A 27,827-nucleotide genomic window follows, 5' to 3' on the forward strand; every position below is an offset into this window, starting at 1 on the left:
GTGACCTGAGCCGAAGTCGGACATCTAACCGACTGAGCCACCCAGGCGCCCCAGTCCTTCAGTTTCTTTCTGAAACTGAAAAGATTTTGCAGAGTTGCTTTGAACCTTGAGCTAGTTAGGTCAAGTGGAATTTCCCCAACTATAGCCCTTGAGAATTAGAGAATGTATCATACCTGCATGTCTAGGGTGATTTGAGACAAGCCTGCCTTCTAGGCACCAGTCTGTACCTAACTCTTCTGAGCCCACGACTATATCACCTTGTCCGTCTTTGCTACTGGAGAGATTTCAAATGGTGAGGTGACAGATTTGCCTCTACTGAGTTGACGGAGACATGCTAGGTGCAGGCTTCTATTTTGTGTTTCGGATTGGGGCTAGTTCAAGAGGTAGCGAGGGTTTGTCACAAAGTACACATTGATTTATCACTTCCATGCCTAACGTTTGCTGAGGTTTTTAGATTGGGGGGATTCTAGCCCTCCTTGAAAAGCTAATGAAACTTAGGAAATTCTTATAAAAAAGCACAACATTTTACGTTCATTTTCAGTAGCTTCATTGAAACCACTGGTCTGTGGCCCTCCTGTTCTGTTCTTTTGAGGGATATCACGAAAACCTGTCCACCAGAGAGCTTGCTAGCCCACGTTCTCAGAAGGTCATGTCCTCCCAGCTGGGACCGTTAAGGTGAGTGAAACTCAGGTCAGTTGTCCTGAGCTCAGGGCCACTGCAAAACAGACACGGATTGGTGTATGCTGCACAGCTGTTGGGGGCACACTTCGTAGGCTGTCTTATCTAGAGTTATGTAATATGTACCTGTATGAGGAGCTCCTGGGGGTGTGGGGTGATACTGGAAATACTGGGGATAGCATTTAAAAATGAAAAAAAAAGGAGGAGCATCAGAGCCAAGGATGAAGCCAGTTTCCGTGTCCACAACCCTTTCCACCTTTTGTGACCCCTTTAAGGTACTTTGTATGGATTCCAACTGCACAACATATTTTGTTTCCTGGATTTTTGCATCCTACTTAACCTGGTGCTGCAAGCTGAATCATTGTTGAATGTAGTCTGGGGCTAGAGTAAGGCGAGCTGAAACTAGTCACTGATTCAAATTGCCATTCGCAGACAAATGCCTAGTTGGTGCTTGATTGCTAGAATTTTTTTTTTTAAGTTTATTTTTTGGAGAAAGCACAAGTCGGGGAGGGGCAGAGAGAAGGAGACACCGCATCGAAAGCAGGCTCTTGTGTCATCAGCGCGGAACCCGATGGGGGCCTCCAACTCGAGAGCCGTGAGATCACGACCTGAGCTGAGATCGAGGCAGATGCATAACTGACTGAGCCACGCAGGCACCCCTGTTTGCTAGACTTTGCACAAATCCACACTCTAAAGGTATCACAAAAATCAGTGCTATTAGAAAGATTGCAGGTCATTATGGGTTTGGGGATGCAGGGATAATCTCACTACATACCTTCCCAACCCTGAACTCATGTGGTTAATACTTTCTTTTTGCTTTGTTTCCTCTTCAAAATAAAGCATGGGAGTTCAATTCGGTCAATAAATACTTATTTGATGTTAATCTGAGCCAGATCCTGCTTGGCACTGGGAATAGCACAGTGAATCAGGAAGCTCCCTCAGTTGCCTGCGGTCTGCGCTGGAGGTAGGGATGGGGGCAGTTTGCACACGGGCCAGGCAGTGGCAGTGAAGGAAGTGGCTTTGGTGGTTCCACGTGACCGTGACCGGAGCCAAGGGTGTGATGGGAGAAGTGCCGAGAGACGGCCCTGGGGTGTGATGCGGGTGGGCTATGCCAAGCCAGGAAGGTTGAACCTTATCCTGAAGGCAGTGGAGAGCCATTTAAGGATTTTAAGCGGGGGTGTGACATCTCATTTGCATTTTGGGGAGCTTTGGGTACATTGTTGAGAATAGACTGAAGTGCCGGCCAGAAGCAGGGATAACAGGGCCTGGCAGCAACCTGGGCTGGAAACGATGTTCCTAGAGTGATGGCAGTGGACCTGGCAAGAAGAACAGTAGATAGCACTTACTGAGCGTTTAGTGGGTGCTGACTGGGCATTTACTAGTCCCATCGGGTATTTAAGGCTTAGAGGAAGTAAGTAACCTGTCTGAGGGAATGAACCTAACTGACAGAATCGAGTCAGTGGTTAAAACTATTGTGTCTGAGACAAAAGCCCAAAAGAAGAAGTACGTGGAGTTGACAGAAACCCAGGCGGAAGGGATGCACTTCCTGAATGAATGCCTGGGGCTGTGAGGGGAAAAAGGGAGGAGTCAGGGATGGCTTGGGCAGTTGGTGGATGGCGGTGCCACTCACGGAGATCAAGAATATGGTAAAAGGGGAGGTTTGTGGTGGTGGTGAGGTAGGAAAAAGTGATGAGTTTTGGACGTGTTGACTTTGTGCGTATGAGAGATCCAAAGGGAAATGGAGACACCTGGGCTGTAAATATTAAGCACCTGTCACTTATCTTGTACTTTGTAGGTCCCGGGGACACTGTGCTGAAACTGAGGAACGTGGTCCTTGCTCTCGTGGCTTCGGGAAACGGGCTAGGCAACACGTAGGGTTAGTGTCACGCGTGGTCTGTTGGGGGCACACGTGCTGCTGTGGGAAATACAGAAGAGGGGCCTGATCTAGTCGAGAGTTCAGGAACAGCCTCCTTGAAGAGTCGAGAAGCCGAGAGCTCAGGGAAGGACGGGGGTTGGGAGATGGGGGAGCATAGAGGTAAGAGCAAACAGGCAAGGGCCTTGGAGCTCATGGTATCTGGCAGACTGGAAAGTTTAGTGTGGTTGAAAGCAGGGAAGGAGAGTGCAGTCCCGCGGGGGAGGCAGTTGGCGGAAGGGTTTGAAGAGAATGGAGGAAGTCCGGGGAAGAGGAGAGAACAGACTAGAGAAACTTGCTAGGTGATTGCCTGACACTAGCGGGTCTCTGGACCAGGGCTCCTCAGCCTTAGCACGATGGACATTTGGAACTGGGAGATTTTCTGTTGTGGGGACCGTTGTCCTGGGCATTGTAGCATCCCTGGCCTCTATTCACTAGATGCCAGTAGTGCCCCTTCCCAAGAAAAACTGTCCGCAGGCACTGCCACGTGTCACTTGAGGAGAGAATTACCTCTGGCTGAGAGCCAGTAAGCCCAGCCGCTGAGCACTTCAGGAGAAAAATCATACAACTTGCAGATTGCTGTTACGATGCATTCATGTCCCCAGCCTGGGCTCTCAATTCTCCCTGGTTCTCCCGTTCCCCTAACAGTTGAAGTGATGTTTCTACCCTCGAAGATAGGAAGGAGAAAGTGAAGACAAGTTATTATTTGACTTCTCTAAGTCTCAGCTTCGTCATGGGATACTAGATGTTAAGTCAGCGCCTACGAAGCGTTCAATAAATGTTATCTATCATCATTATTTCTGGGAGGGGCTGATAGGAAATGGACAGGCTGAACGAAGTTGAAAGATGGTATGGTAGGAGTGGACTGAGAGCAGGAACGACAGGCCGCTGTGTTCCGAGATAGACTGATGTTCTTTTTTATTTTTTAAGGTTTATTTTTGAGAGAGAGACAGGCAGAGCGTGAGCAGGGGAGAAGCAGAGAGAAAAGAAGGCATAGAATCGGAAGCAGGCTCCAGACTCCGAGCTGTCAGCACAGAGCCTAACGCAGGGCTCAGACTCACGAACCGCGAGATCATGACCTGAGCTGAAGTCGGACACTTAACCTACCGAGCCACCCAGGCACCCCTAGACCGATGCTCTAATCAAGACTTCCAAGATTGTGATAGATGGTGTCATCAAATCATCTGCCACTTCTCTCCACCACGCTCCAGAGAGGGTGGGTAGTGCTCCGTGCCCTGGTGGCACCAGGCCTGTCCATGAAATGTGGGCGGGAATGAAGTGTACTGCTTCTGAGCAGAGGTTCGGGGGACATTGCGAGGGTCAGTCAGGGCTTCTTCCCTCAGCATGAGGCTAGTGCACCCCAGAATGAAGGCTGCCCTGCAGTCTGGCTCCAAGATTGACGAGAACAGGGAGCAGAGCTGCGGCTGTCCTGCAGTGGGCAGAGAAACAAGACTTGGGGGGCGTGCTGCTGACTTAGTCTGAGCAGACTGGCACAAAGGTGGACAATCCCAGGGGAGGGTAGGTCCCAGGCGTGGCATGGAGTGAGCAGTTCAAGCATCATGGAAGAGGAGTTTTTTGATGTTGGTCAATGAGGAAGGGTCCTGTGAGGCTGGGGGTGTCGGATGGGTCATTCCTGTGGCGTCGATATCACCCAGGATGTTGGCAGGATTGTGGGAACCCAAAATCGATAATGAGTGAGCAAAATATCTGGAAGGTAAGCAGATGGCACTATAAAGGAGGTCTAAGTCTCAAAAGAGCAGAGATTCTGTGTGGAGGGATAGTAGTCTGGATGCGGTCAGGGAGGCCCGTCTCCTCTACTGAAGGTGCATGAGGTTTGGAGAAATGACTGCCAAGGTTCCTTGGGGGAAAGCCAGGTATCTGTCAATCATCTATTTATTTTTGAGATAGTGTGAGCAGGGGAGGGGCAGAGAGAGAGGGAGACACAGAATCTGAAGCAGGCTCCAGGCTCTGAGCTGTCAGCATAGAGCCTGATGAGGGGCTCGAACTCACGAACCATGAGATCATGAGCCAAAGTCAGACACTTAACCGACTGAGCCACGCAGGTATCCTTTAAGCCTTAAAGAAACAGAGGAAAGCAAAAGAGTATATGGATGCAGGCAGGGGGATGTTTACCATGAAACAGTTCATAGAGTCGTAGTTCGTAATTTGCTTGGGGTCAAGGGGTGGGTGCTCTGGATCGCCTCTTGAGAGAAAGGATATACACGCGTGTAAAATCTTACGTGCAAACCCAGGAGGTTTTGACTACAGTTTAAACTATAACTAACGAATGCATTTGGTCTGGGTAACCCCATCTTGCCTCCTCGCACTCTGGGACTCTTCCCTTCATCGTTAACCTTTAAAAGAGTCACTGGTGGGAAATAAACCATGCATTCGAATCAAGTTAAAGAAATGTGAGACTTCCTGGGCCCTAAATTGGGAAATTTTAACTCAAAAACTCCAGCTTTATACTGCTCAAAACTGGGTAAAGCTGCTACCTAAATATGGGATGCATATTGGCAAAAATTACATCCACTTTCTTCTCTCTCTCTCTCTCTCTCTCTCTCTCTGTGTGTGTGTGTGTGTGTGTGTGTGTGTGTGTGTGTGTGTGTGTTTGAAACACTTGTAACCATTGGGATTTCTGGAATCCTTGGCACTGAATCAGAATTGCCAGTTAGCTACTTGCTGGGTGACCTTCGGCAGTTCACTTAATGTCTCTAAGCCTCAGCTCACTGATCTGGAAAACAGAGCTGATGGACAAATGAGCTAATGCACGTGAGGTGCTTAGCACCTGAGACTTCCTTCCACTTGCTTGCATCAGAGCTGGGGAGGCGGCTTCCTCAAATAGGAGCCTCAAATCTCCGGCTTCTAACCAACAGACATAACCTGTACTGTCCACCAGAGGGCACCAGTAACTCGTAAATGTAAGAGGAATGTTCCTTTGCCCTTAATTGAATCTGCCTGAGGATAACCCCTTAGGTTCAAGTCTTTATTTAAATATTCTTGCTCTTGGTGCCTGAAGGAATCATTTGCAAGATTCCCCAAAGTGCAGAAGGGAAATCTGAAGTAAGAAGTTTAGGGTAATTGGTGCTCTTACTCTACATCAGCCATCAAGAGAGTTCTATTAACGTTGTTTTATTTTGTCCATTTCTACCATCCATTGTCTGTCTCTTCAGACTATCTAACCTAGTTACAAATTATTCTCTCAGTAATAAGTTGTTGCTGGTCCTTTCTTCCTGGTTTGTTCCAATGAACTGAACTGCTCTTTTTCCCTTTGATGTGCAGCCTCCCTCCTGTTTCCCCTAGTCATGGCCAGCCTTCCTTCCAGCAGTGGGGGCTGGGATCCAGTTCTGATCCCTTTGCCTTACTGTTGAGCCTCAGAAGCCATTTCCCTAAATCCCTTTGAGGTGAGAATCTAGTGATGGATGGGTACTCATCACAAGAGGCTGTGTTCTCGGCGGGGGGGGGGGGGGGGGGGGAAGCCCTTTCTCCATCTGAGGAGGGGAATAGCTAGGAAAAGTTGAGGCTACCAGCCACTAGAGCCTTCCTCAAAATGTCATGGATTTCAGGGGAGCAGTGATATCCAGGGTACCCACTGCTTACTCTTTTTTTTTTTCTTTCTCTAATTTGAGAGAGAGGGAGAGAGAGCAGGGGAGAAGGGCAGAGGGAGAGAGAATCTTAAGCAGGCTCCACACTGTGTGGAGCCCCGACACGGGGCTCGGTCCCGTGACCCAGGGATCATGACTTGAGCTGAAATCAAGTCGGATGCTTTCTCGACTGAGCCACCCAGGCGCCCCTGACCATCCCCTTGTCTAGATGGGTTGTCATGGCTGACGTTTGCCGTGTGCTTCGTATTGGGTCATCTATCCGTTTGGTTTTATGTCATGTGATCTCCACAACAACCCTGTGAGAGAAGTGTGGTGTTGGACTACCCCCGCACAGAAGCACAGAGAAGCTAAATGAAGGACAGGGAAGGCTTCGCCAGGGTTCCATTTCAGTCAGCATAGGAAGCATTCCACAAGGCCAAGTTTTGTTCTGTTCTGTTTTGTTTTATGGATTGTCCCTTGCATAGGAGGATATTTAACATCTCTGGCCCCCAAGCCCTGTCGTTAAGGTACTAATTATACCTTCCAGAAACCCCAGAAGGTACAGTACAGGTAGGTGGTCCTGCCACCTGTTAGAACCACTGACTTATATGCATGGTCACAGGAAAAAGGAGGGTTAAACAAATTGCTTTGCTCCTCTGGTTATTTTTATGTTAATGAAGGTCACTAGATGAAGATAACAGAACAAAAGGAAGGAGATCCCTGGGGGTGAGCAGAACTCTGTAAGGGAAGAGGCTATATTATAAAGGAAGGGAATGAGCGCTAGACCAAGGCGATCTTCCTTTCTAATCGCTGCTAAAACCTGGAGCGTGGACAGAGTCTGGCCTCTCAGACTCATACCTTTAGAGACCAATCGGTTGTCGCAGACCAGGACGGCAGCCGGGTCAGGGGACAGAAGGGAGTGCCGGGGCTGGAGCCGTCTGGACAGCCGGGCCTACACAAAGGGTGTTTTCATGTGGTAGCTCGGGCTCCTTGTTGCCAGCCTTTCTAATATTTCCAGAGAATCCACCAGGCCAGATTTTTAAAGGAAATCTCTCTATTGTAGATATGGGATGTAAAAGCAGTTCTAACATTTGTTTGGCCGATGGATGGCTGAGTCGGTTGAGCATCTGACTCTTGATTTCAGCTCAGGTCATGATCTCACAGTGGTGAGACTGAGCCCTGCGTCCTGCTCTGTGTTGCTGTGGAGCCTGCTTGGGAATCTCTCGCTCTCTCTCAATAAATAAATAAATACATACACATTAAAGAAAGAAAAAAGAAACATTAGGTAGGCCAAGAAAAAAAAAATGCCTGCAAGTGAATTTGGATCGTCTTGACTTGTGAGTCAGGTCGTCTTTGAGAGGCCACTCCCATCAAAGGTGCCACAGTGTATGTCCACCGTGCTGGTGACAGAAGAGATACAGGTTTCAGTATACACAAAAAAGAATTTCCTCCCCATCCCAGCTGCAGACAGCCGCAGGGCAGGCTGGGCAGAGGACGAACGGGCATTTCTAGGGGCAGTGGGACCCCCAGAAGCTGAAGCAAGGATTCCTGTGCCATCTTTGGTCCTTTCTGGATCTGAGATTCTGGGATCCTGGGGTTGTGATTCCTCGAAGGCAGAGCTGGGAACATGGAAACTCTAGAGCTTGGCCAGTGCCTGGAGTGCGACCAGCTCAGGCCCTGTCCTTCCCCCTGATGTATAGGAATGGGGAAGAGCTGTCCCTGGAGTCCCTGCACACTAGAGGCCCTTTGTCTCGGTTCTCAGTACCTGAAGTTTACACATGCAAGCTGCTCTTACTGTCTCGCAGCCAGTGGGTCCCTGACACCAACTGCAGAGCTAAACAGCCAATTTTCCAGCCCAGCTGTTCTGCTACACTGACTTTAAGCTTAAATGCACTTTTCTTTAAAACCCATCAGGAGCTGTCTCCTTCCCTCTGCTCATTTTCTTGGCGTTAATCCAGCAGAAAGCAGGTACTCAGGATAGCAGTACTTAACGCTTAGAATGCTGGGGCCCGTAGGTCCTCCATCGGACTCCACCCACCTTCCCCTTTAGGGCCACGATGGGACGTCCATCTGGTTTGTAATGGAGCTCCCAGTTGCCAGTGCCTGTGCCCTCCATGCTCTCTGGGAAGGGGTCTTGCTCTCTGGTTGGGCAGCCTGTGCCTTTAAAAGCAGTGCCTTTGCTGGTTTCTGACTTGCAGCAGTGGGATAGTCAAATGTGGGGGAGGAAGCAGGGCTCTGGCAACCAAACTCCTGATGTGGAGGAGTTGAAAAGCCAGGCTGCAAATGTTACTATCTAACATTGCTGGGAAATCTCTGTTCCCATTCTTCAGAACTAATCCGTCTTTGGCTTCTCAAGTCCGTAACCCTTCTCCTTCTGGGCTTTGCTTACATCCCTACATCCGGCATTGGGGCAGGCTCTCGGGAAGGGAGGTGGTCCCCAGCCCTGTTCCTTGCCCTTCTGGTCCATGTGCCAGCATAGACCAGGTTTTAATGAACCTCAGAATCTTCTGTGCCACAGACGGGGAGGACCGTGTGGATGAAGGCTTTCCACAAGCCATGGAGCACAATGCATGGAATAATCTGGAGACTCGCCCCAGAGAAGGTCCTGGCTCTCCTGTCTCAGCCTCCCTCTGGCATCCCCAGGACTCAGTCCGTAAGTCTCATTTTCTTCTCCCGTCTCTCTTCAGCCTCACATCTGGAGGCCTTGTCCAGGTTAGGTGCTCATCCTCCACTAGGACCAGGGGAACTCTGATCAGCTGGGAGACTTGGGAGGCGGTGCTCAGCACGGCCCTCAGCCACTTTACCTGTTACGCAAAATTTCAGAATTGTGAATGGGATCGGGGCTTCTAGATTTTAGGCTATCACAGATGAATAAGATAAACAATAACAAAACCCAAGAACAGCAAAAGCCGAATCTGTATTTATGAGATGGAGACTCAACCTAGGGTTTCCGGCCTTTATTTCATCAAACGAGTACATTTAAAAAGCAACAACTAGTAACTACTGTCTATGACCACCATGTTTTCAGAAAGGAGAGGACATATGAATGCCACAAATGTATGAAGGATGTGCTCTGCAATGAAGGACTGCCCTTTGAAGGGCATCCTAGAACTTTGTGGGGAAAATGACCTCATTCTTGTTTTTCGAAAGTCATCCCAGATGTGACATCGTTGTCACGGACTTCCTCCGCCCTCAGATGCGACTGGCCCTGGACAGGGTCCCCCTTCCCACTCTCTATGCCCATCTCTGTCTTTTCTGCTCCGTCATGAAAGGAGGGTGATTGTCATGTTAGGAAAAGTTGTGAGAGCCTTTGAAATGGGCAGAAAAGATTGTTGTTGGCTGTCCTGTCTGGTTCCCTCTGGATTATCTTTGTCTTCCTTTGTCTTTGAGCAAAACTGTAGAAAACCGATAAGAATGCAAATGGTTTTGCCCAAAGAAATATAAATTGTGTCCAGAGGAAATGCAACCGATTATTGCCCTGCAGATATCAATAAGTTTGTGTCTTTGGTGCCTTAGGTGCAGTTTCCTGATGGCGGCTTATGTATGTATCTGCTCTGGACTCTCCGAGCACCTGTGACCTCTTACTAGTTCCCTCATTAATTGTTGAGTGAAATGAAATCACTGACATGTGTTACTTTTATATTTGCACAAGGGTCTTGATTTGACCTTTAGCGCAATTGTCCGTCCTCAGCAACTACCGCTGAGAGATGTTGTAGGAGTGGAACGAGGTCATGGGTAAGCATACACCTTGCCTTCTGCCACTGGGACAATCCGTGCTTCCTCCTGCTTTTGGAGCCCCAGGGTTGCCCTGTGTTTTCACAAACAAATCAACAAACAAAATCTTCTCATTAAACTTTTCACATTGCAGTATTAGGGACCTTGATGTCCCCGGGACTTGCACATGTCATGAGAGGATCTGGGGAGGAGGGAAACAATGCTTACCCAGAGGTCTGGCTGTAACGGAGGAACTCCAGGGGAGCACAGTGCCTGGTGCTGTGGGTATTTGGAGCCAGGTGCCTTTAAAATCACCTGTCCTACTGGGGTTCAGCTGCTGAGGACAGTTTGGTATCCTTCCCCTCACCCTCTTTCCAGTGTCAGAGGCACCAGCCTTACCACGCTAAGGAGGGTCGTTTCAACCTTGTAACCAGGATCTTAAAATATATATGTTTTAAATCTTCTGACATCTGTAAGGTGGGTGTGTTTATTCTTGTTCTTGATGATAAGCAAAGACAGGTTAAATGTCTTGCCCAAGGTTGTACAGCCAGGAAGTTGTGCCAGGATTTAAATCTAGGGTCTGAATTTGGAGCTGTGGATTTGAGCCATGGAACGGTCCTTCTGGTGAAAACTCTTTTCCCTCCCGGTGCGCCTGGGTGGCTCAGCCAGTTAAGCGTCTGACTTCGGCTCAGGTCATGATCTCACGGTTCATGGGTTCAGGCCCTGCATCAGGCTCTGTGCTGACAGTGAGGGGCCTGGAGCCTGCTTCGGATTCTGTGTCTCTCTCTCTCTCTGCCCCTCCCCCACTCATGCTCTGTCTCTCTGTCAAAAATAAATAAATGTTAAAAAAAGAAAGAAAAGACTCTTTTCCCTCCCCCAATCCCATCACCACTGCTAAAATCCTGTGTTACACATGGGCCAAGGCATTGCTCCCGTTAAAATGGAAATGACCTGGAAGGCATAGCACACTTGTAATGAAAATAATGTCAGAGACAAATCGATCCAAGGGTTAGGGCGCAGCCAAAGAGGAGCAAGGGCAGGTGAGCCGGGAGCTCCCTTGGGCAGGGGCCTCTCTGCTCAGTGGGGATTGAGGCGGGGGGGGGGGGGGTTGATTTGACCAGAGAAGGAAGAAGCCAGGGAGGGTCGGACAAGTAGGTTGGTGGGAGAGCAGTGAGCACTTACTCCCTCTCTCCTCAGACCCTGATAACTGGGAGAAGTACGCAGGCCTCAGGAGCTGAGGAAGGCCAAACCTGATCCCTGGCTTCCTGAAGGTTAACCAGTCGGAGCTCCTCCTGTGCGTTGGCCTGGAAGATTCCATGGCCTGGGCCAGGTGTGGTAGGGCTTGTGGACGCTGGGATGGCCCTTGATGCTATGGGTCAAGGACGATGAGTCAGGCCAGTGCAGCATCTCTGCCAAGCTGGAATATAGGAGGCCTGGGCACATGAAGTCAGGTAAGTGGGTGTCTTGGTGATGGATGGGAGTTTCCCGGCAAGTGTGACCTTTCCCTCCGCTGAGTCCAGCTGGACCAACCCTGTGGCTCCAGGGCCCCTTGTCATCCACTGATTGCTTTGTGATTAATGCACAAGTCCCTTATTCCCACCTCGTGTCCCTGCTCTATGCTCCCCCAGCTCCCGTGGCGGACCCTGCTGCACTTAGGCAATTTACTCAGAAAGGATCGTCCCAAGAATCTCTCCACATGCTTGGTGGGCAGGTAGTGACCAACGTCTGTGTGTGACTCCCCTGCAGAATTCAAAACCAAGGACAGACATGCCAATCACAGCATTAGGGGAGAGACTTAAAATACCTGCAGTGAGTAGAGCAGGGCCCAGAAGAGGCCAGGATCTGTCCTGCAGGCATCGCCCCTTCTTCTCTGCACATTTTTGGGCTCAGCAAGAAAGCCATGAGTTTCCACCTGGCAGTCATTCACTGGGGCTGCCTGTGGGTCCCAGTGCCGTTTCACAAAGGACAGGCAGCCTAACCCTGGTTTGTCTGGGAACCAGAGAACTGCAGAGGGAGGAGAGGGGCCCAACCCTCCGGTCCTAGCACCAAACCAAGTGGACCCCCCACCAAATATACAGAGGGCGAATGGTCCCGAATGGACAATCCACTTTTCAAACAGTGTTTTCACCTTGGCCTGGGGGCCCAAGCACGTAAAGTGGGTTTCATGCTGATTTGGCTGCATGGACTTTATAACTTAACCAGAGTAGGAGAGACCGAATCACGTGCTGTTAACAGGCATTCATTCAGCAAATATTTACTGACTCCCAGACAGGAGAGAGGGCTGGTTTGTGTCAGTTCGCTGTGAAGAGCAGCTCCTTCGTGCTGTAGCAGAACGTTTGTCCCTGTCCCCCATCCCCCGGAGGGCCTCCCTACCTTCCTCAACAGGGCAGATGAAAATGTTTTTGTTCAGGTCAAGAAAGCTTTCTAAGGTAAAGGATGGGGGATAAAGGCTCTATTTGCATAATAAGGCCAGGAAAATTTGTGAATTCCTTCCAGGGGCCAAATGGGAGCTTTGGAAAGAGCTTGGCGGTAAGGTGTATTTGACCTAAGGCTTTTTAGGAGGAAGCGGGTGCTGTGAGGACAGGAAGCCTGCAGTCAGAGCGGGGAGGCCTCCTGCCAGCAGCTCTGGGCCCCGAGCTCAGCCCTGGCCTCTGCAGAGCTGGCGGGCACCCCTTTCCTGGTACTGCACTGAGGAGGAGGGCATCCAAGGAGTGCCATGTGCTGACCCCCTCATTCCCTGACTCTCTCCACTTGCTCCCTCCACACCCCTCTCCCACCAAACTCCCCCCTCCCCATCGAGGCTCCATGCCCCCACTCTCATATGTGGCCTGGAGAACCGTGCACAAGGGAATGCTACCGGGTTGTGGAAGCAGGCGTGGCCAGTGGGCTGAATGAGTGTGCCTACCACCCTTTGGAAAGGAGCCCTGGCCAGCTGGTCCAGCGGGGAAGTGGTCATGGCAGTGATAATGGCCTGTGCTTGCATAGTGTGCTCTTCTAATCAGATATTTGCTCATATTAGTTCATCAACAACAACCCTGTAAAATAGGCCCGGTCATGACCCAATTTGACAAATGAATAAGCTGGGGCACAGAGAAATGACTTGCCGGGTGTCACGCAGCTAGCAAATGGGGACAGAGATTCAAATCTGGGCAGTTTGCCTCCAGAGTCCACCTACTTAACGACTATCTATTCTGCCCTCCTAGATGAGCATTCTCTTCTGGTAGGCTGTTTTGGATGTGAGTGACAGAAATGCGACCCAAGGACAGTCCAGACAGAGCAGCAGTGGCAAAGGCTCAGGGCCCAAGAAAGAAGGTGGGTGGTCAGCGAGGGCTGTAAGTTACTGGGAGCGGAGATGGAGAGAAGTCACAGCAAGGGTCTTCGGTTGAGTCAGGTGCACAGAGGCAGGGGCCTTGCAGCAATGACCCAGAGCTGAGGACACTGGTCAACTTGTCCCTGAGGCTAGTGGGGAGGAAAGACACCAGGGAACCAAGTGTGGCCTGGAACCAGGGCTCTCCTTGGCCCGTGTTCCTCGTCCACTCTTCTACTTCTGACTCTCCTCTTTACTCATCTACTTTTTATAGTTTTCTGAGTCTTTTTCTGCTTCCAGCTCCCCTGGAGAGCCAGAGCTCCAGGGAAGGAGATCTGATCTGTCTCAGCTCTTTGCAGAGGGTGGTCTCTGGTACAGATTAAGCATGTAGCTGGACACCCATCCCCATCTATGTCCTGTTCTTTTAACGAAAGATTCAGCGGTTCCTGGCTGGTTCAGTCGGTAGAGCTTGCTACTCTTTTTTTTTTTCATAAAATGTTTTGAGAGAGAGAGACAGAGACAGACAGATAGACTGCAAGACAGGGAGGTTGCAGAGAGAGAGGGAGACACAGAATTCGAAGCAGGCTCCAGGCTCTGAGCTGTCAGCACAGAGCCCGATGTGGGGCTCGAACTCACGAACCGCGAGACCATGACCTAAGCCAAAGTCGGATGCTTAACTGGCTGAGCCACCAGAGGCCCCAGAGCTTGCTACTCTTAATCGTGGGGTTGTGAGTTCGAGCCCCACGTTGGGCATAGAGATTACTTAAAAACAAAACAACAAAAAAAGATTCAGTAGGAGGGGGGTGCTGTGCCCGGGGCTGAGGGAGTGGATCCATGGATCAAAGCCTCCTTTCTTGAGGGAGTCTGTTTTTTGATTTATTTTTTCCTCCTTTGCTACTCCCGCCCCTCCGAGTTTTACAGTTTGAGTTTTCCCTGACCCTCCACAGTGAACTGACTTAGAAGACAGAGCTCCTCTCCTGCACATCTAGCCACCCACCGTACTGAATGTGGCTTTGGGGGTTGGAATGACAAGATGGCCCGGGGGCCTGGACAAGCCTCTATCACACACTGGGTGGCTTCCTCTCCCTGCTTCTGCATGTGAACTTGAGCAAGCCATTGAAACTTCCCAGGCTTCTGCAGCCTTAATGTGTCAGGCAAGGTTATCTGTGACCGCCCCTCCCAACCTCACACATAGGGATTGACAGGACAGATGGGACCGGTAGGAGACCCAGTGAATAGAAGCCCAAGTTGTCTCCCCCTGAGATGCCCAGGTCAGAGGGCTCACACCACCCCCAGCAGAGGGTCCAGCTGTAAGTAGCTTCTGGCTGTTTACCTTGGCATCTGTTAGGCTCCTGCGGTTGGGGCATGGGGGAGACACCGGAGAGGGGACACTGGAGAGGATACAGTGGCAGAGTGGGTAGGGGAGGGGTAGAGGCTCTGGGTCAACACACTTGGTGGATATGGGGCAAAGCTGCCATGAACACAGCCTCTTCCTCCTCTCCAGCCAGCTGCTGTGCTGACAACCAGGGGCAGATGGATGAGGGGCAGATCTGTTTGGGAAGCAGGAGGCAGAGGGGAGAGGGCAGGGCAGAGAGCAGTGCTACCAGCCAGATATCGTGGGGCCTGTGTCCTAGGAAAGGCAGGGAGGTCCTGGCTTGAGATTTGGCCTTAACTCCCTCTGCTGAATGCCTGGGAGCTCCTGAGAATCGGGGAGAAGGGGTCTTGGAGACCTCAAGGACAACTTCTTTATTCCACTGTGAGGGAGAGCAGACCGGGAGAGGGAGAAGGTCATGCTCAAGGTCTCAGAGCTTGTGGATTGCAGAGCTGAGAGCTGATCTGTTCACTGAGGGTTTTAGGCATTTCTGATCATCTCCCAGAAGGGTCGCCCCGAGTCCTAACCAATACATGAATAAGATAGGGTGGCTCTGGCTGTGACTTCTGATGGCAGGGGTCTTCAGTCCTTGACATCCAGCCTATTAGGTGGTAACTCTGTGCAGCAGAGGCAAAAGTAGAGTAGGTCTGGGCTCCGCCACTGGCTCCCTATGTGACCTTGGCCAAATCTTCTCCCTCCTCTGGGCCTGGTTTCCTCATCAGGGGTAAGTATTCCTGCCGTTTTGTGTTGACAGATTCAGAGTCTAAAGTGGGACATTCTCTTATCTCAGATATCTGCAACTTGATTACAGACTGATTCTTAACCCAGCCTGATGAGAGAGATTCTTAACCGTACCTGTAAAATTTAGGAGGTCTGGGGTTCACTAACCCGCATCATTTTTCTGGGAACCCAGGCCGGCCCTGGAGACCACAGGGGCAGGCTGTCTGAGTGACGCGAGGCTGAAAGTGCCCACCCCTGTCCCAGAAGCATGCAGGTCAGTGGATCCCAGAGGTGAAAGGAGTTTACATTTACTGAGAGATTTTTTTTTAATGTTCCTTGGTCTCTGTATGTGTTATTTCATTGAAATGTCACCACCGCGTCAATCACTACCACTGAGCTCATTTTATACATAAGAAAACTGAGGTGTGGATAAAGTAAGTACATCCAGTGACACAGCAAGCAAGTGGTTCACGGGGCTCCAAAGCCTTGCACCACGCGGCTTCTCTACCCTCTGCCTCTGCTGGCCAGAGGGGGCGCTGCAGAGGCCTCGGGGCAAGGGCGCCCCCTGGCAGCAAAGGGGGCTGCCGTGTCCTGCCAGGGGCTCTGCCAAGGCCTTTGCCAAGGCAGCTCTCAAGCCGCCCCCTCCTTTCGGAAGCCTCCTCGAAGCCCCCAGGGCGAGGGGTTCCTGACTGTACTTCCACAGCGCCTTGCCTGGGCCTCTCTTATAGCCTCTCCTTGTGTTAGTATGTTTATGTTCTTGCAGTTTGTAGGAAACGAAGTCATACTAGGGCTTCTCCCTCATTACCCCGCAAAGCGCTCCGGAACAGGGACTGCCCATGGCACCTGGTAGAGGCCCTGCAAAGAGTGGTAGGTGATCAATGAATATCTGCGGCATGAACACTTGATAGTGACCCTTCTGAAGATAGTCAAAAGTGATTTCACACACATTATCTGGTGGACCCGTCCATTCGCACCGTGTGGGCTTCCCGGTAGCCTGCCTAGACTTCACTAGAGGTCGGGTCAAAGACAAAGTAGATGCCTGTCTGCACAGGGAGCTCCAAGTTGTGGGGAGGAGGTGGGGTGGCACAGCCAAGAGCCTAAGAAAGGGACGAAACAGAATAAGAACTGGAAACACAGACCACGGCAGGAGGCGCAGCTCAGCACGCGTTTGGGTGAAGCCCAGAGGGGGCCCCCCAGCCCGGTGTGGGGGGGTTGTCAGGGAAGGCAGCAAGGGCCGGGGACGCAGGGTGGGGCCTCGCGGCCAGGCAGGAATGCGGCAGCCAGGGGAAGGGGGTGGGGGAGGCTGGGGGAGCCTCAGGGGAGCCCCTGGTGGGGGACTGGACACATTTAGTAGCTGAGTACGGCAGCTGCCTGGCGTGGAAAGGGAGTTTTGGGGACATAGCGGGAAGAAAGAATGGGAACGACACCTTTGACCTGAACCTGAAGTGCTTTGTGTTCCTCAAATCCCTTCCACATCTATGATCTCAAATTAGCTGACAAACAGCAGCGGCTGCACCCTGAGCGCTTCCCTGCACAGAGCTGCTCCTCGGGCGCCTGTGTGTGCCATCTGCCTGACCTCCGGCCACAACCCTGAACGTAGGCGCTGTCACCACCTCCTCTGTGCAGAAGGGGACGCTGAGGCCCTGAGAGGGTGGGCTTCTCCAGGAGGGGAGGAGTAGGCCCTGTCCTTCTCACGCCGCAGTGGAGGACAGGACAGGTGTCTGGTCCTGGGACTGGAGCTCAGGCCTCTACGTTCCCAGCCCAGTGCTCTCCCCCAGAAGTTTCTCTGCCCCCTCAGATCACCATGTCTGGACTAAAGCCAACAGCCAGATTGTGAGTGGACATCAGCTCAGGCCGCCCTGGTGTTTCTCCACCGATGAGCTCCCGCCTCTGCCACTGAGGGGCCAGGACGTCACTGCCGACCGCAGCGACCTGGGCTTTGAGTCAGCCAGTGGTTCAAGGGCAGAAACCATTCCCTCCCTCCTGGGCACACGCTGCCCAGGAGGTTCCACCGCAGGCACCCGGGCTTGCCGCTCATTTCAGTTGGCAAAGTTAATCCAGCGAACCTGAGTTCGTAACAGTCTCCAGTATCCCTTCTGGTGCTTCCTGTCCCCTCCACACCCACCTGTCCTGGGGCTCTTGGTCACCAGGGAAGCAGGGGCCTGTCTGTTGGTCTCCTCCAGCAGGACGCAAACTCAGTAGTCCTGCCCTACCCATGGGGTCCCCGCTTTCCTTCCGTCCTCAAAGTTCCCCGGGCTGTGGTCTGCAGCATGAACAGTCTCCTCTGCCCTGCTTCTCCCTTTTTTGAACCTTCTCTAGTGACTTACTTCTCGGGAAGGAATGTTCTTTGCAGCGACAGCTGCAGTTGGCCAGACTGCAGCAACGTCCTCTTCTTTCGAATCCTGGTTCCTGAAATGTTTTTTACTTTTCCTTCTCTTCCTTCCTTAATTGCCTCTCTTGTTCTCCCTTCCTGGAAGGAGCTCAGAGCACAATGGTGACAATGCCCTTGGCCCCTGAGCCCACCACCTTCCCTGAAGCTACAACTAGCCATTGGCCCTCTAGTTGGTTGCCCAGTCTGTGACCTACTTTGCCCCCTGCGTGCTCCTTTCTACCATCTGGCTCTGTGAACCCTAAAGTCTTCCCCGGTGACCCCCATTTGTCACCTCACATGGTTCTGGAATGAACCTATGCTATCTACTCCTCATGCTCACAGATCCTCAGCCACTGAGGCAGGGACCAGAGTAGATAGGTAATTGGTTCTCAGAGTAGTCTGGTTTGGATCCTGGCCACTGCCCACAGCCATACAACCTTGACCGAGACTTCACCATATTTCTTTGAGGTGTTGTGCAGAGATCATGTGATCCAAATTTTAAATTACATTAGTATTTAAACAATAAGCTTCAACAAATGGTAGCTATTTATTCACAGTAACAGCTTTTCAAACGATTTCTGGGATTGTAAATTTGAAAGTGGTTGGAAATTCCAAAGTGCTTCCCCTTCTCAACTGGAAACCCTATGAGGGCAGGGGCCTTGTCTTTTGTCCATGATGTCTGGTACTTGGTAGACCCTTAATGTCCACACAGCAGTACCCCCCTTACCCGTGGTCTCACTTTCTGTGGTTACTTGTGGTCAACTGCAGTCGAAGTAGATGATCCTCCTTCCGACCTGTCATCAGGTCAGTAGCAGCCTAACGCTACGTCACAGTGCCTACGTCATTCACCTCACTTCATCTCATCACGTAGACCATGTCAAATCATCACAAGAAAGATGAGTACAGTTCAGTAAGAGATTTTGAGAGAGAGAAACCACATTCACAAAACTTATTACAGTATATTATTATCATTGCTCGATTTTGCTCAGTTATTATTAATCTCTCACTGTGCCTAACTTATAAATTACTTTATCAAGGCATGTATCTATAGGAAAAAACAGGATGGATAGGGCTCGGTACTCTCTGAGGTTTCAGGCATCGCCTGGGGGTCCTGGAACATACTTCCCGTGGATGAGGGGCAGGGGACTACTGTATTTATTTTTGGATGAATGAATAAATCTATACTGTCTTCAATTCTGCTTCTAGGATTCCTTTTGAGTGTTCATTTTTTCCCTGATTATAAAAGTAATACACGTTCATTATAGAAGAGTTAGAGAATAGTTTCAAAAACTGGGTAACAGAAACTAGCTGTGAGCCTACTCCCTCGAGATGGCCACGGTCAATGTTTTGATAAATTTCCCTGCTGCCTTTTTTCTGGGCTTATATATATTTCAAAATTTCTGTATCCTGTTTTTTCAGCTGACCAAATGAGCATTTCTCTGTGTTATTAAATAACTTCCACAAACATAATTTTAAGTGCTGTATATATTATTCCGTGATATGAATGTATCATAATTTATGTAACCAACATGTAGTGGTCGGATATTCAAGTTGTTTCAGCTCCTCACCATTACAAATGAAGCTGCAATGAGCATCCTTCTGCATAAATCTTTGTATATATCTCGGAATGAAGATTTTTCTACCAAGGATACATTCTAAAAGCCAATGATTGGACCTAAGAGTGGACGTTTTAAGGCCCCTTCTAGTGTTAAATGATTCTTCAGAGAGGTGGTACTAATAGGCTTTCCTCCCACTATTAAAGTAAAAGAATTCTCACCACTGAATATTATCATTTAACATAAAATAAAATTTGCTAACTGGAGAAGTGACACATAGACTCTACTTTTATATAAGGATGTTCCCGCCTTAGACACACATAGTAGCTTCAGTTATACCAGGGTGTCTTCACTGCGGCCCTACCGACATGTGGACTGGATAATTCTTTGTTGTCGGGGGCTGTCCTGAGCATTGCAGGATGTGTAACAGCACCCACAAGCTCTACCCACTACATGCCAGTAGCACTCCTGGACCCCTAAGTATGATAACCAAAAATGTTTCCAGATATTGCCAAATGTCCCCTGGGGAACAAAGCCACCCCAGGCTGAGAACAACTGAATTACACCCCAGTAACTATTTGTTGGTTGCAAGTAACAGAAATCACTTCTAAGCAAAAATCGGGACTTGGGTAGAAGAATCTGAGGGTATCATGAAACCCAAGGGCATAGATGCACTGGGCTTCTCTTTTCAGATCTGACTCCTCCTCCTCGTCCTCGTCCTCCTCCTCCTCCTCCTTCTTCTTCTTTTTCTTCTTTTATTTATTTATTTATTTTGAGAGAGAGTGTGTGAGCACATGCAAGCAGGGGAGGGGCAGAGAGAGAGGGAGAGAGAGAATCCCAAGCAGGTCCCATGCTGTCAGCACAGAGCGTGATGTGGGCCTCGATCTCGTGAACCTCGAGATCAAGAGTCGGATCCTTAACTGACTGAGCCACCCAGATGCCCCCAGACCTGACTTATTCTTTTCTTTTGCTCTAGACTAGCTTCCTCTGTATTTTTGCCTATATGGAAGAAAATGGCCACCACTAAGTTCTGATGTGTACGTCCCTCTTATTTATGAGAAAGCCAGACCTCACTGGGATCTCTTGGTTCCTAATTTTCTTTTCTTTTTTTTTTTTTTTTAATTTTTTTTTTCCAACGTTTATTTATTTTTGGGACAGAGAGAGACAGAGCATGAACGGGGGAGGGGCAGAGAGAGAGGGAGACACAGAATCGGAAACAGGCTCCAGGCTCTGAGCCATCAGCCCAGAGCCTGACGCGGGGCTCGAACTCCTGGACCGCGAGATCGTGACCTGGCTGAAGTCGGACGCTTAACCGACTGCGCCACCCAGGCGCCCCTCTTGGTTCCTAATTTTCAAGGAAGAACTCTGACTGGCTCAGCTCAGGCAGTCTTCTGGTCCATTTGCCTGGCTGGAGTGGGAGCAGGAATCCCTGGGACTCTTGCTGTGACCACATGGGTGTGTAGTTTCTAGAAAAGGGGCCACTGGGCAGGTGATCCCCTAGGAGTCTCCTGTGTGCTCACATATCTGGTGGCAGCTTATCAAGTGTGCACCTGCATAACTGTACAGACATCCAAAGTGCACACGTCTCCTGAGAGGGCAGGGACTATCTGTCTTGCTTGGTGTCCCCTCCCAGCTCAGCCTAGACTTCCAGGCTTTGGTTTAGGGCCCTTTCTGGATGGAGGGGCCCATTTCTCTGTGACTGGCGGACATCGCTTACCCAAACAGGTCCAGCTGAGCGAGCCAACTTGGGAGCCTGGCGCTTCCAAGTCCATAAAGGTGTTTTATGTGGAAAAGAACGGCTGGTCCTCCATCATAAAGCTGGCTTTGGAGCGTGCAGCTACCGAGGTCGAGGAGCCCTGTGCCATCCCTGCACCGTGCAAAGTGCTACAAAGCCGGCTTTTGCCTCCAAGACGAGAGCAGATTGGTGCACGGGCAGCCCCTGAGCAGAGACCTCTCCAGCCACAGATGCCTGGGACCACTGGGAAGTGGCAGAAGGGAAGGTTGTTCTCCAAACACATAGTAAAGACAAGCTCGTTTCCTGTTGTCCTGAAAGCCTTTCGTCTCACAGATGCCATTCCCGGCTTCCCGTGCTGTGACCTTGGATGAATCACTTCTCTCAAGGTCTCAGTTTCTTTCTCAGAAATGGGAAGATGCCTGCCCCGCCTTCTTCACAGCCCCCAAGAGGATGTTTGGTAATAAAGTAGTTTCAGAAGTATATGCAGGCACACGTGAGTCTTACTGTAATAACGGGTATTTATGGTCATTATTTTACCTCCTTTGAGGCCTCCTGTGGCTCAGCAGAGGCAGAGGAGGAAAAAGCGTTTCCCCCAAGCCGGGCCTCCCAGACCTGGAGCTGAATCCAGAGGTCTGCTGCAATATGAATATGTCAGAAGTCCGTGAGCCTGAAGGTGAGTTGGGTCTCTCTTACCTGCATGACCATGGACATGTTGATTAACCTCCTGGGCATCTGTAATGTCTCAGCATCTGTAAATGGGCACACTAGAGGCTTTCACCTCTTAGGTTATTAATACGTGTAAAGTCCTTGGCACATGCAAGGACTCACTCAGTGTTTGCTCTGTGTATTCCTACTGTAATGTGCCAGGTGCCGAGCCAAGTGCTGAGCATGGAGAAATGAAGAGAACACAACCCAGCCCTTACTTAGGGTACTCGCGGGGTACCAGAGGCGGGGGGCAGCCAAGGTGTGCTGCAAAGCAAGGTGGCAAATCCGGTGATAGTGACCCGTGCGCCCCTCGGATTGGGCTCCTCCCCATTGCTTCTCCTGGGACTCTGGGGAGATGGGTCAGGAAGGCAGGACACAGGGAAACACCGTTTTCCCAGGCTCTCTGCAGAGCAGACAGTTCTAAGACTCAACTGCTCCAAGATTCGGGAGGAATGTACTCCAGGGGAACACTTGGAGGGGGGAAAACCCTCCCTTAAAAAAAGAAAAAGAGCACCTTTAAAAAAAAAGGGAAATTGCCCAACATTTTCAACTGTAGGCATTGGTTAGTAGAGGAGATCTTGGAGGTGGGATATAATGCATGCGTGAAACTGATACCAACCAGATCGTACATGGCGTGGAAAAGCACCTATGTCGTACATCGTAGAGTGGCTGGTCCCTGGTGTCCCAGCCCCTCAGGTCAGAAGGGAATAGCAGGGATTGCACAAGAACTGTTAGCTGTGTGAGAACCTGCCAGCCACCGCGGACCAGGGAAACGTGGGAGAGGGGCCTCTACTGAGAGAAGGTGGAGGCATCTCAGTGCTGGGGCAGGAGTGGCGGCGCAGAGCCAAGGAGTCAGTGACTAGAGCCAGAGAGGGGCAGCGGGGCCCTCAGAGGAAGAAGGATCTGGACACTCGCAGCAGGTGTAAGCACAATGCCAAAAGCGGGCCCGGGTTGGGGTAGGAGGAGGGCTGGGGGGGAGGGGATGGCCAAGAGGAGACGACTAGTAAGGAGTCTGCTGTCTGCGGTCTAAGACTTTACCGGATGGGGCGCGGCTTTGCTTTCTTCAGCTGGTCATCAACTCTAAAGAGCGAGAGCCTAAATCAGTGGCCTCCCTCATCTTCCAAGGCAGGCGTGACAGAGGGCCTTGCCTCTCAAGTGCGCGTGTCTGTGTTGGGAGGCAGAATATAGAATTCCAGCTTCATTAAGATTACAGTGAGATGAAATCACATGGCCACGCATGGCACAAGGAAATCCAAACAAATTCCTTAGGGCGGTAGAGGGGCGGTTTGCCTATTTATAACCCTTTGTCCCATTTCTCTTTTCCATGTAGAGATATGTACTGCATCCACACGTCTCCACCTGCACCTGCACCCATGTCCACACCCATGTCTGCCCCATCGCTGTCCGTGTTTGTACCTACACTTATACTCACACCTGTGTTCATCAATCTGTTAAGATTTGGCAGCCGGGAGGCTGGGCCTGGGTGGCTCAGTCGGGTAAGTGTCTGACGTCAGCTCAGATCACGATCTCACATTTCGTGAGTTCAAGCCCTGCGCTGGGCTCTGTGCTGACAGCTCAGACAGAGCCTGGAGCCTGCTTTGGATTCTGTGTCTCCCCCTGTCTCCTTGAGCTCTGTCTTTCTCTCAAAAATAAATACACATTAAAAATATATTAAAAACATTTTTTAAAGTTTATTTTTATGTATTTTGAGAGAGAGATTGAGAGCAAGCTGGGGAGGGGCAGAGAGAGAGGGAGACAGAACGCCAAGCAGGCTCTGCGCTGATGTGGGGCTTGAACTCACAAACCAGGAGATCGTGACCTGAGCTGAAATCAAGCGTTGGGAGCCCAACCAACTGAGCCACCCAGGGACCCTCCATCTATCTGACAAGAAGCAACCTTCCCATTGTAGGTAAATGCTAGTTTCCAGAACGTTTTTAAAAAATTAAAAAAAGTCAGCAATATTCCTGCTGTGTTGGCTTCCCCCAGGCCTTGCCTCTCCTTCCTTCTCACCTTACCCCTCCTTTCCCTTCTCTCCTGTACCTCTTTCCTCTCCTGTTTGTCCTCCCTGTACCCCCGGCTGCCTCCGGTGCTCCCCATCCCTACCTGACTTTGGGCCCTGAAGTCTCTGACCAGGTTCCCTTCTCCCAAAAGGGGGGAGCGCCAGCTGCCTACATTTCGATGGGGATTGGTAAGAAGGCTCAACTTTGGCGGCTGAGGTGCATGTGAGGAGGCATGTATAACCCTTGCAGAGACTGGGCCTACTTTTCGGTCTCTTCACGTTGTCCTGGGCAGGCCTCTCCATCTCCTGGCTTAAACCAGCAGCTTAAACATGCAGGTGCTTCCCAGAGCTCTGCCCCATCTCTGAACTTTACAGCCATGAATTTAGATGCCTGCTGGACACCTCCCCCTCCCCTGGCTGTTTCAGGCTTCCCAAAGCCAGTGTGTCTAAGGCCCAAACGATCCCATCCCGCATACAGACGGGCTTCTCCAGCAGACCCTCCGTGAGTCCCCTCACCCTACCCAGGGCCTGGGGCCCAACAGGGAATCACCTTCATCCCTCCTCTCTCTCTCACCCCCAGTTCATCCTCACATGCAGCCTGTGTCCCTCTCCCTCTCCCTCCCCACCGATGCTGCCTTGGTTGACTTTTTCTTTCTTTCCTTTTTTTCTTTTTTTAATACGGTTTATTTTTTTTGGAGCGATTTTAGGTTCACAGCAGAATTGAACGGTAAGTACAGAGATTTCCCATATATTCCTTCCCCACACATGCACAGCCTCCCCCATTATCACCATCCCCCCCCAGAGGGGTACATTTTCTATAATTGATGAACCCACACTGACACATCCTAATCACCCACAGTCCATAGTTGACATGAGGGTTCACTCCCAGTGTTGTCCTTCTGTGGGTTTGGACAAGTGTGTAACGATCTGGGTCCACCATCATAGGCTCACGCAGAGGGGTTTTGTCCTAAAAATCCTCTTTGTCCCTTTTATTCCCTACCCTCTGGCCACCACGTTTAACTAGCTCCTAATTTTGCCGTTTCCAGAATGTCATATACCTGGAACCGTGCGGCATGCAGCCTTTTCAGATCGGCTTCTTTCACTTAGTAACGTGCATTTAAGGTTCCTCCTTCATGTCGTGTCATGCTTTGATAGCTCATTTTTTTTTTTTTAGCACAAAATAATATTCCATCGTCCGAATGTACTACAACATATTTATTCACCTCCTGAAGGACATCTTATTTGCTTCCAAGTTTCGGCAGTGGTAAATACAGCAGCTATAAACATCCGTGTGCAGGTTTTTGTGCAAACATTAAGTTTTGGACTCCTTTCGGTAGATTGCTGGATCGTATGATAAGAGTATGTTTACTTTGGTAAGAAATCGCCAAGCTGTCTTCCAAAGTGGCTGTACTTTTTTGCATCCCCCCCCTCGCCCCCAGCAACGGATGACATTCCCAGCAGCACCTGGTGTTGTCACTGTTGTGGATTTGGGCCGTTTCTGCTAGGTGGGTAGCATTTCCCTGGTGACCTGTGATGTGGGGCCTCTTTTCCCATACTTACTTGTCGTCTGCGTATCTTTTTCGGTGAGGTGTCCGTTTAGATCTTCTGCCCATCTTTTCATCAGGTGTTTGTCTTCTTACTATTGAGTGTTAAGAGTTCTTTGTGTGTTTTATTTTTTTATTATTTTTTTGAAGTTTATTTTTTGACAGAGAGAGAGAGAGAGAGAGAGAACACAGGCGGGGGAGGGGCAGAGAGCGAGGAAGAAAGAGGATCCCAAGCAGACTCTGCACTGTCAGAGTAGATAGAGCCTGATGCAGGGCTCGGACCCATGACCCGTGAGATCATGACCTGAGCTGAAATCAAAAGTCAGATGCTTAATCGACTGAGCCACCCTGGTGCCCCGAGTTCTTTGTGTATTTTGGACAGCCGTCCTTTACCAGACATGTCTTTTGCAGATATCTCTTCCCAGTCTGTGCCTTGTCTTTTCACCCGCTTGACAGTGTCTTTCACGCGGCACAAGTCTGTAATGTTAATGAAGTCCAGCTTATTAATTATTTCTCTCAGAGCCGTGCCTCTGGTGCTGTGTGTACTATGACGTGGGCCACACCAGTGGTCTGCTGACTGCTGGCTCCCCTGGGTCCTTCATTTCTTGCCCTCCCTGCCCTGAACTTTGAGGCTCTCCACGAACTTCATTAACACAAGCCTTTCAGTTGCTGAGATGGCCTCACTTTCTGCTGCCTTTGCCACCCGGCCTTTGGAATTCAACCCCTAAGCTTCCTTACGGGCACCTTCCCTGAGGTCCTAGTCCGCAGGGGTGCCCCTCTCCCATCATGTCCCTCCTAGGCCCTGGCTTCTACTTCCTCCCGCTTGTCACAATTGTGAGATGCAGGCCTCCTCTGAAGGTGTAAGATCCATGAGGGTGGGTGGAATTTCTTTCTTTTTTCTTTTTTTGGAATTTCTTTGTTGATCACTGTTTATCTCTGTCTAGCACTGTGTTTTAATCATAGCAATAATTATTTTAATAGCAAATACATCTACAGCACTAGGTGCCAGAAATCCTCCAAAGCTGGTTGCATTTTTTTTCTAAATTTTTAAAAATGTTTATTTATTTTTGAGAGAGAGAGAGAGAGAGAGCGAGCGAGCAAGCGGGAGAGGGGCAGAGAGAGAGGGAGACACAGAATCCGAAGCAGGCTCCAGGCTCTGAGCTGTCAGCACAGAGCCTGACGCGGGGCTTGAACCCACGGACTGGGAGATCATGATCTGAGTCCAGGTCGGATTGAGCTGCCCAGGCGCCCCAGCAGGTTGCATATTTAGCTTATGAGTGAGTATTTGATTATTTCCAGTTCACAGACAAGGTATCCAAAGTATAGTTTGTCCAAGATACAGAGTTAGTAAGTGGAAGAACTGGGGTTCAAACCGAGAAAATCTGGCTCCAGAGCTGGTATTCTTTCTTGTACTAGATTGCCTCTCAAGTTCATTACATCTTTGTTGGATAAATGATCATGTCAGGGAGAAAGACAGAGACAGAGACAATTAGGAAATAGTACAAGAGAGTGAATCAGAGTGAATGAAAGAGGCATTTGCCTCTGAAGGGCTCTTTAAGGTTGTTGACTGACTGATGGACAGACTCTGGAACAGGGACACCATCCTGCCCCAGCCCCTCCTTCCCTCTGAGATGAGCAGCACAAGGCAGATAATTGGTGAGACAGAGCCTGAGTCTTTTGTGAGGGGTGCGTTGGAAGGATGCCACAGGGCCCATCAGTACTGAGCCACAGATAATTACTGCTGAGACGTTCAGGACATCAATTAAAAAGATTCAGTCAGTCATTCCCAGCAGCTCTGGCTCAGCCACAGCCTTTTTTAGGGGAAGGCACTGCATCAGCCAGGGGGCCCTGAGGTCATCGCCCCCATTCCTGCTTCTGACCCAGTTCTGGTCCCGTCAGGGGTCTCCATTGTGGCAGATATTTGTGGCAGGGGTCTCCACTGTGTGCAGAATCCACCTCCCTTCCCCAGTCACCCTGTGTCAGGAAATTTCGCTATCCAGTTGTCATGTATAAAAGCAATTTTCCCAGACAGTGAAAATATAATTGAGCAGCCCTGGGGAATGTTCTGCTCCTCCCCAGGGAACACCTGGATATCATACCCTCAATCGACAAGTCTGGTTCCCCGAGCTAACTTGTTCATTCTGTGAGTCAAGCCATTTGCATTGTCCTTGCTCTTTAAATGAGAAAAGAGGCACTTTTTACGTGGCAAACAGGGATGTGGTGGGGCTCCGGAAAGGGAAGCCAGCTTTGACGGAGACGAGAGGCATGGGGCAGGTGCTGGCTCACAGAGAATCTGGTGTGAAGGCAGAAGCCCTGCAGAGATTGTGTCCGCTCTAGAGGTTCCCAGCTCCTAGAAAACCAGAACCAAGATGGCGGCCCAGGACCTCAAAGGAGACGGTGGGGCTCCCCGAACAAGCCTAGATTCCTGCCTCCTGGAGACATGAGGAAGGTGTGGCCAGGAAAGTACAGGACAGCCTCAAATGCTGGGAAGGAATCTAGAGGCCAGATAGAAAGGAGTCTTCCTTCCTCAGGAGGTTAGGGTAACTCCTGAGGTCCACGGCAGTAAGAGAGTAGATGACTAGCATAGGCTCAGTATGCCCCTGGTGCTCACACCTTGAGAGGAGGTAAGG

At 50.3% G+C, this 27,827-nt stretch overlaps 1 long non-coding RNA gene across 3 annotated transcripts in view; it reads left to right on the forward strand.

The window, feature by feature from the left end:
- The window catches only part of LOC115505077, a 33,161-nt gene continuing 5,334 nt past the window's right edge, over nt 1-27,827 (forward strand). The window contains exons 1-3 of one of the 3 annotated variants that reach the window (XR_003965911.1): nt 1-1,914; nt 1,979-2,554; nt 11,086-11,339. This is a non-coding gene — a long non-coding RNA (uncharacterized LOC115505077). Of the gene's footprint in view, nt 1,915-1,978; nt 2,555-3,520; nt 3,564-11,085; nt 13,667-27,827 lie in introns of those variants that run through there. The other 2 variants (XR_003965908.1, XR_003965910.1) reach the window with 2 other exon arrangements.

The sequence above is a fragment of the Lynx canadensis genome, chromosome F1 (genome assembly GCF_007474595.2).
Source record: "Lynx canadensis isolate LIC74 chromosome F1, mLynCan4.pri.v2, whole genome shotgun sequence".
Lineage (NCBI taxonomy): Eukaryota > Metazoa > Chordata > Mammalia > Carnivora > Felidae > Lynx > Lynx canadensis.